Here is a 7,018-nt window from a genome sequence, read left to right on the forward strand (position 1 = left end):
AGATTACAGTAGAATATTACAATAGTGTTTAAAATCCTTTTTTTTTATTCCGTCTGGAGGGGAGACTTCTCTATTCATACAGAGAATAAATAAATATGTAATAAAATATGTATGTACTCTATCTATGTAGAGAGACAGGTGAACCTCGGAATCAATCAAAAGATCCAATAGAACGTACATACACAAGTGACCTCTGTCCGTTCTCAAATTTCAGCGCACTTTGACGTTCCAAAGGATCTAGAAACCCTTTTGAGTACATAAATATTATTAACATTGTACATATATACCGTGCGCTCAAGGAGATGGAGAGCAGTACCCTGTGCTACATCTGTAAGAGGGTATTTAATCCCCATCTGTGTGTGCCTGTCTCTCTTCTGCCTCCCTTCTCTGAGCTGAGTGGATTAGTAGCTGTTGTTGTAGTGGTATGTACATACATAAATACAACCATTATGAAGAAAAGGTTTCGCAATGAAAAAAGGGGAGAAAGAGGAAAGAGAGAGAGGAATAAAAAAGGAGAAAAAAATATGTATTCTATATAAATATGCATATAAAAAGGCTGGGTGTTTCCTGCATTTAGAAGAAAAAGTTTTTGAAATAATAAAAAAGTCATTATTAATACATAAAACATATCAAAAAATGAAAATAATATTTCTACATAATACACGAACAAACAAGCTGACATTCATATATAACTAAGGAAAAGTAGGGAAGAGAGATCCATCATTTTCCAATATAATCAGATGAGATGGAAGGAGAGGAAAAGAAGAGAGAGAAAATCATTCTTTTGGAACTAATTGAAAAAAATGCATGTATCTATCTATTCATTATGACAGAGTTTGAAAAGAAAGTCGAGTCTCACTCGCTTCATCACTAGAATAAGAGTTTGATTAGAGAGAGCGCGCGCACATCACTAACTCAAGTAGATGTACTTTTTTTTCCTTTTTATTACTTGGTTGGTTCCTAGGAGCAAGTTGACCAATGACGTCATCATTGGACAATTCATTATCAGGGAGTTTCAAAAAGAAACTCGACTTATCAAGTTTGATTATATAGAGCACATCACTAACTCTCCTTCTCTTTTCCTAGTAGTTGGTTGGATCTCCTTGAAGTAATAAAAGTGACGTCATGAGTGGACATATATATATCGATCCATCGCTTCTTCCTTTCTCCTATTATTATCATAGTATGGTTTTTCTTTCCTTTTTTCGGGATATATACTGCAGATTTTTCCTCCCTCCATTTTAAATAATTAATAAGTTTGAGGCAATAAACAGAAGGCTTCACCTACAAAAGAGAGGAGAAGTATTAAGTTATGGTGCAGCGCCCTCTATGACTTTTTGCTAGTGTAGATATAGACTGTATTAATATATGTATATAGATTAATATTACGGTTGTTCAATTTTAGAATAGGAGGAGTAGGAGAACGGACACAGATTATTATAAGTACGGGTGGAAAGTTATATTTCGTTTTGATTTATAAGCTACCTTATGTAGTTGTAGCTGTAGACGCTCCTCGTCCGCTTTTCCTCAGATGGAAGTACAACATAAACATTAAAGTAACATGATATAAAAACCCTGATGTTGAAAAAAGAATTTTGTATTCTTCTTCTTATTTTTATTATTGTTATTTAGGGTCGAAGCAAGAGGGAGAGAGAGAGCTGAAAAAGATCATTCGTTTTCGTTGTTTCTTTTCTCTCCTTCTGTATGTTTATACTTCTATCTCTCTCTATATAATTTTGTATATATATTTTGTATTATATTTCTTGTTTTCCTAGCTATAGTATTTTTCTCCCTCTTACCCTACGTCTTTAAAATGTTGATAATATTTTATTATACATATACCCATACATATTTTTCCTTTTTACGATAATCACCTTTTTTCTTCTTCTTCCTTCAAGAAGAAGGGCTGTAGACACACACAAAATAACAGGGGGATTCATTTCTAAGCAAAAGTACAGTGTGACTAGTTCATTTTCTTTACTACATTCACGTTACATTAAGAGTGGATATAAATGTAACTACATACATAATAGTAATATTAGAGATACGTACTAAACTGTTTATGAACTTCTACCATCCCCGGTTCGAACTTTTAATGTCGATAGGAATAACAGTCATAGTTATGAACTTGTGTTTATTTAACAAAACATATGTGTTTATTTAATCATATGAGGGGATATATTTTATGTGTTGATAAATGGCTCGGTTTGAACTTGTTGCTCTCTTTCTATCACTACAAAATAAAGAGAGATATATTTTCAACATCCAATAAGATTAATATTACTCCTCCATCCTTCATACAGCTATCTGTTCTGTAAAATGTATTACCGGTTCGAACTTGTACAGGGGGGGATAGAAATGTTTAACCGGTTCGAACTTTCAAAAAATATGTTTATCGGAGGGGATGGTTATAGTTCAGTGGAAACGAATTTATTTTTCACTTACTCTCATATTCTACTTTTTCATTATTTAAAAAAACGGTTCAAGTTTTAATTTTTTTTAATGGTAAGAAAATGGTTAGTGTTTATAGAAATGCACTCTTTCGACAATTACTCTCATTATACACGTAAATTTTCCGGTTCGAACTTTGCAGGTTTTTTTAATATGATGGTAAGGGGAAATGGCAATTGTGAGGATATAAATGGATTCATATTTTATAAATTTTCTACATTTATTCACGGTTTGAAATGTACCTGGTTCGAACTATTTAATTTTTAAACGAAATTTGTGCATTCGACATTGTACTGAACTATTTCTCTCTCTCTCTCTCTTTCCTTCCCTAACCTTTACTCAACCGTCACGTTCCACTATTCTTCATTATTATTATTATTATTGCATCTTCTTCTTGGCTCTTTTTATTAACCTGGAAGAAGAAGAAGAAAACGAAGATAGACTATCATTATTATTATTCTTGTTATTTTCAAAGCACGTTGTTTCTTAATATATAATATCGAGTCTTTTCTTCCATAAAACTTTTGTGGTAGAAGTGGAAAGAAAGAGAGAGAAAAAATACATTTTTATTTTTCTATTTCTTACGATTGATGAGGAACCTTTTTTTTCCCTTCTTTTTTTCTTTTCTATCTATGTACAATGTAGTCTGTGTTTGTAATCAAGAAGGGGGAAATAAAATAAAATAGAGAAAGAGGAAAGCGAGGATAAAATTAACCAAACGCGTTTTGTCCCGAATTTTCATTTCTTTTCATCTTTTAATATTAGTTGTTACATTTCTCCTCCTTATTTGAAGAAAATATTATTACTACCTACTACATGTTTTGACAAGGCGTCCCTATGCTAAAATTGTATGCTGTATTTTAGGGTCAGCTGCTGATATTTCTGCTTTTTTAGTAGTGTTATAAAGGATGATGCTGATATTTTAAACAATTCGAATTGGTAATGTTCAATAGCTAAGCAGTTATAGACTATGGGCCCTATTTTGGGCCATTTATCTCCCAATTTTCTTTGTTAAGAAAGAAAGGTTGACTCCTACATTTACATTTCATTTCAAACCATTACCATTATGCATTTTCAGATATTCTTTTTCCCTTCTTATGTGGACATATTTTCAACAAAGTCAATTTTAAGAGGGAGACACAGAAAAAGAGCGCGAGAGGATAGAAGAATAACAAATAGCAGAATGTGTTTGTAGGTATAAATCTAATCTAACTGAAAATGGGTGGACCCATTTTTTTCTGTCTTTCCTCCTCGTTTTCCCCTATATACATTGAACAACATATGTATATAACCTCAGAGAGAGAGAGAGAGGACTAGCTCAATTCCTACACCACTCCACTACCAAGTAGTGGCAGCATCAGCTCCCCCAATCTCCTTCAATTAGTGTACTCTCTATACATCTACGACTGGAGAATGGAAGAAAATAAAAAGTAAAAGAGAGAGAGAGATTGATTTGAAAACTAAATAAAAAACACACATTGTGAGTGACGTGACATGACGTCAACAGCCCTCCTCTATAATTATTTAAATAGAAGAAAAATACAAAAATTTTTGGAAGTTGTTATCGAGACATTATACACTCAGCCTTGGACAAAAAAAAATTACATAACCATGTAACTGGGCTCTCTAACACTATAGATAAAAAACGAATATCATTGGTTTTTCATTATCTTACATAGCTATGGTCAACCCTCGACACAAACAAAATATATTTATTGTATTAGTATCAGAGGGGGGAGACTTTTGCTTTTTTGCCTAATATAATTGATAATAGTACTAAGGCTGTTCATTTTCTCGAAAATCAAAAATATATGGAACTTTTTCGCTTTATTTTTGCACGAGGAATCCAAAAATGAAATTCCTAGAAGGATTAGATAACTTTTACCTACATCAATTTGAGTTTAAAAGTATACTTGATAGTGTTATTTATATGTATTTTCTTCGATAGGCTTTATATAAGATATAATTGAATATAGAAATTCATATTTTCTCTACTAAATCTAAAAAAATCAAAATACAAATAATTTAGATATATGTCAATCCACGGTTGTTAATTTATTCTAAAAAAAAATTAATTAAGTTATGATCATGTATGGGTATCAACATGTATATAAGAAATAAATATGTGTTTAAACGTGAAATAAAGATGTTGTCTGCTCTAAGTGCTTGAGGTGAATTCATTAATGATAATCGAAACATAGCATGGCGCAGTCGCACGGAAATTAAGAAAATTCGAAGGTGTCTTTTGAATTTTTCAAAAGGTCTAAAAGTGTAGCTTCTGAAATCCTCGAAAAAGTGTCTAAGGAAATATTCAAGAAGTGTTTTGGTTCTGACTTCATGAGCACTATATACTTAACATTAGTCCTAAAGAAGAACAAATCAAAGGATGCTATTAAAAATTACGGACCATTTCGCTCTTGAATACCTCATACAAAAAACTAACCGGAATATTGAATTGAAAACTTTTCTGGATACTGTCTTACATTATATCAACAGATCCGAAAGGATTTATGGCGTCACGCCTGCTAGAGGATACACCACGCTCTATACAAGATGGTATAGACGTATGTGCATCATCCAAGTACACTACAATTTTTGTCGACTTCGAAAAGGCATTCGATACTGTCTCAAAGGAATAGCTATATGTCACAATCCCCGATGGCTTTGTTAACATGGCCATTCTTAGGAAACCCTTATCGAGCACTGACATTCCTGGTGCTCATTCTCAGTTTTGAATTCAGCGTGGAGTTCGGCAAAGAGATTTGCTATCGCCATCCCTCTTTCTTATCGGCATGAAGGGATTGAATAAGATTATTAACCACAACTCCTATCTTGAAAGTAAATAAAGAGTTACCTGAAGTGCCATTTATTTGCAGTACAATCTTACCTTATTTCTAACGGGAACAGATGAAAAAATAGCATATTCCATCACCTACACCATTGAAGTCATTCAGGATTTAAGAACAAAATTTCGGGTCTCTCCATCAACATTGAGAAGACACGGAACTTATCCAACTTGGACGACTATCTTAAGATATATGATACTCTTAGTGCGTTATGTTTTGTTAAGTCCTTCTTACTTCTAGGGATTGAAGTTTCTAGCTACATTGCCGATGCTGAGAGAAGAAAAAAGTTAAAATTTTTATCTACTATACAGAAAAGGGTCAGATATTTTAGTGATACCCTACTCACTACATATGAAAAATTAAAGGCCTTGGATATGCATATCCTCCGAGTAACATTCAATTTCCTGAGAACGTGCCGCATTCAAAGATGATATGCGAGAGCCAATATAAAATTAAGGAAGATTTAGTATAGGGGCATGTAAGGGTATAAGTTTCAAGGTCGAGGATTAATCCTCTAATAACTCATTGGGGCCTCGGTTCTACGCACATGGAAGATATGTGGAATGCACTGAATCGCTTGTGGATAAAACGACTCAGAAGTTCTAGAGATTTTTGGGTAGTTACAATCAAAACAAAATTCTTAAAACGGATTGGTTTTCAATTTCCTAAACGGCTCTGTATTGCTCCATCTAAAATGTTTGGAGTGGTGAAAAGATCAAGTCATGATTGGAGGAAGATGTGCCATGTATGGAGTTCTATCATTTAGAATATCCTCCCTTTTCTAAGTTCAAATGAACCACATAATTATAATCCTGGACTGTACAGTAGGAGTGAGTTCCTTAGTAATGCAGGGATTACTTCTGATAGGAGCCCGTGTTGAATAACTTCTTTCTATCCCATAGAACATGGTCGATGTTCTCTAAACGAGATTTCAAAAGTAATTATATCAGTCCTCCGATCCCTGCATGCATTGCCTTAGAAGGCATTCCTAACAAAATGATAAGGCAAGCCCCGACTGTTAATATTGGTCCTGAAGAGAAGGACCTTCATCAATCACAAGGTGAAGACTGTAACGGCTTGGTATTAGCGATGGCATGGAACATGCAGATCCAAACGTCATTTTAAAGAACCAATTCACCGATCCAATTAAAAATGGCTGAGATACAGACTAGAGACGTATTGTATTTTTACAATTAAGTCCCAGGAAGATCATAAGGAAAAAATTTGTCATTTTTGCCAAAAAGAATAGGACACCTATTTTCATTTATTCTACCAATGTATAAAAATCACCCCAATCTTTAAGATGGTTGAGGAAACAATCTGGAGAAACTTTAATGTAAGACTGAGTCCCTCGGATTGGCTCATTGTAACGTCCTCACAGTATAAGGATAGGTTGAAAATTAAGTGGCTAATCTTCAAAAGTCTTTGCCGAACAGACAGTTTGCCGAATTATATAAAAATATATATTTGATGATGATTCATGCTCCAATACACTATATTTATGATTCCCATTCATGTTACTCCAAAATTAAAAGATAAAATGTTGAATTCTTTCTCCCAAAATTCCAATAATTAAGTATTAATTAATAATTAATTTATTCATTTAATTATGAGGATGGTTTAAAAGTTAATATTCATTATTGAGCATTATATGAACACAACACAGTAGCATGTAATTCGAATCTTTTACCATTCCAGTAATTTAAATTAATTAGATAATA

The 7,018-nt window shown here is 33.1% G+C and overlaps 1 long non-coding RNA gene across 1 annotated transcript; it reads right to left on the reverse strand.

Moving 5' to 3' along the window:
• Positions 1–505: 505 nt before the first annotated feature.
• On the reverse strand, positions 506–1,585 carry LOC121123048 (uncharacterized). Its single transcript, XR_005865897.2, has 2 exons — positions 1,486–1,585; positions 506–1,284 (listed from the first exon to the last, which is right to left on the reverse strand). It is a non-coding gene; the product is annotated as an uncharacterized lncRNA (long non-coding RNA).
• Positions 1,586–7,018: the final 5,433 nt, after the last annotated feature.

This window comes from Lepeophtheirus salmonis, chromosome 8 (assembly GCF_016086655.4).
Source record: "Lepeophtheirus salmonis chromosome 8, UVic_Lsal_1.4, whole genome shotgun sequence".
Classification (NCBI taxonomy): domain Eukaryota; kingdom Metazoa; phylum Arthropoda; class Copepoda; order Siphonostomatoida; family Caligidae; genus Lepeophtheirus; species Lepeophtheirus salmonis.